We start from the raw sequence: 2,619 nt of genomic DNA on the forward strand, positions 1-2,619 counted from the left end.
TTAGGGCTTAAAGAAAGAGGATTTACATGAATTTGATGTGAATTCTGTTCAATGTGAACAGAAAATAGATTTAAATTATGAGAGCCTGAGGTGTGTGTGTGTGGGGGGGGTCCACGCGCTTGGCTCCTCCCACAACCTCTGAATTGCATCATGCGGTTCATAAATGACGAGAACTGTCATAATCACGTTTTAGTTTTTCTGATCTTTTATTAGCGCCGGTTCTCGTCTCCACACGTCTGCTCGATGATTTCTTTGTTTCGTTTGTTTCATTTTTGTTCCTCTCAGGAGACACCTGCTCACCTGTCCCGAGAGAGTCTGTCGGCCCGGATGTGGACGGCGGTCCTCCGTTTGGTGAACCTGCTCTAGAGGGAGATGGAGCCTGTTTAATGTGTGAGATTCTGATCCCAGATGTTCTCAGAAACAGACAGAAGACGATCTTCTCCCTCTAGATCTTCAGTTCAGCTCTCCTGAAGGACAAACCTTCATTCAGTCGAGTCTGAACCTCAGATCTTCACTCCATCGACTGGTGTATGAAGAGGCTGTGAGGATCGTTGAAGCTTGAACAGTCGTCACCTCCGAACAGAAATAAAACTAATAGAGAAAAGATTAGGATGAAAAACAGAGTCGAACGTTTCCTGTCCGGAGATGAAGATCAGAAACGGAAAATCTGATCATAGCTGACCACGAGGTCGTTCAAGGTCACAGAGGATAAAGAGTTCAAACCTCCACAGAAACACGGCAGATGTTTCCTCCAGAAACCCCGAAAACCTTCAGAATCAAAGTCAGAGTGAAGCTCAGACCAAGTTCTGATCGGAAACGAAGCTCCGAACGGAAACGAAGCTCCAAACGGAAACAAAGCTCCGAACGGAAACGAAGCTCCGAACGGAAACGAAAACGGAAACGAAGCTCCGAACGGAAACGAAAACGGAAACGAAGCTCCGAACGGAAACGAAGCTCCGAACGGAAACGAACCTCCCAACGAAAACGAAGCTCCGAATGGAAACGAAGCTCCGAACACAAACGAAAACGGAAACGAAGCTCCGAATGGAAACGAAAACGGAAACGAAGCTCCGAACGGAAACGAAACTCCGAACGAAAACGAAGCTCCGAATGGAAACGAAGCTCCGAACGGAAACGAAACTCCGAACGGAAACGGCGCTTCAGCCCGACACATTCTTCCAGTGCGGATCAACATCCGAGGTCGCCGTCTCCGCCTCTCAGGTTCACGGAGCACAAAAAACTTTTAAGGCCCAGAATCCTCAGCATGGAGGCTTTCAGCGGCGGAGCTTCTCAAGTGTTTGTGGTCTTTCATCCGCTCCTTTCATGAAGGTTTTCTCCCGGCTAATGGAAGTTTGGACATTTTTATCTCACTGTTTACCGCCAGTACGGCTCCATTCTTCTGCCATCACCTCGTCAGGTCTGCTGCCAGATCAATGAATTGATTGGTTTATATTCATCAAACTGCGGCGCTGGAAGGATGCTCCGCGGTGAAGAGCCGCACGTGTGGAATTAATGAACGCACTTTATCAAAGTTGCCATTAACACCATGGCTAATGCTCAGAGCAAGGACAAACCGTGTTAACAGCGCTGGCAGAGGAAAACAGAGAGGCCATTGTTCTCACGCTGCAAACAGCATCGTCATGGTAACCAGTCAGCTCCGGGCTCGTGCGTCCTCAGAGAGGATCACAAAGGGACACGGACCATCAGCCGACCCGGATGTTCTGCTGTCTTATGGGATGTTGAGCAGGAATGGCAGCAGACACGCTCCAGGTGTGGTCACCTCCTGTAGCCCCGCCCACAGCTTTGACTCTCAGCAAAGATCGACTCGTTAAGAAGGAAAAGGATTCATTCAAGTTGGACAGGATTTCTATCCATATCGGATCAAAACAAGTCAAACCTGATCAATAAAAGCATCATTGATCAGAGAGATTCACCTGAAGCTTCAACCAGAACTGAAGGACCTTTTATTTTGAAGCTTCACTTCCTCTTTGTTTTGATAGTTTCAAAATAAAAGCATTCCAGGTTCATTTTGTTGTCTGTTTTGAGTCCATCCCTGTGGAGTTCTGCTGGAACGTTCCTTCAGGTGGAAACGGTCGGAGTCACTGAAGCTTTATTTCTTTTATAGTGTTTATCCTTATTTAATCAGGTGGGATCCGCTGAGATCAGGATTAGTTCTGTGAGGTCGACCTGTCCAGGTGGTCAGCTGTTCCAAAATAAAGTTACAGTAGAAGCGAGAAATAAAATAATGTGTGTAATATACGATTTAAATGTCTTCATTCATGTCAGCTCAGGAAAAACGAATCAGAATCCTGAAACATTTGAAATAAACATTTATTTTCATCTACAGAGAAATAAAATGAAAACGATTTGAGGCTAAAAACAGGATTTATCCGGATAACCTGGAAACTTTGATGAGAGATTTGAGATAAAAATACATTTGATTTACATTTCTGTCTCATCTCTCCTTTAAAAACATGATCTGAGGGTCTGACCCCCTCAGAGGAGGGACGCTGACCCACCCGGCCCGAGGGTGGAGCGGCCGTCCTCCTCCAGCGTTCGATTCCCGTCTCTGGAGCAGACGCTCCACCAGAACCCCTGGGTGTTCACTGAGTGTGGGGC

Source organism: Oryzias melastigma, linkage group LG22 (genome assembly GCF_002922805.2).
Source record: "Oryzias melastigma strain HK-1 linkage group LG22, ASM292280v2, whole genome shotgun sequence".
Taxonomy (NCBI): domain Eukaryota; kingdom Metazoa; phylum Chordata; class Actinopteri; order Beloniformes; family Adrianichthyidae; genus Oryzias; species Oryzias melastigma.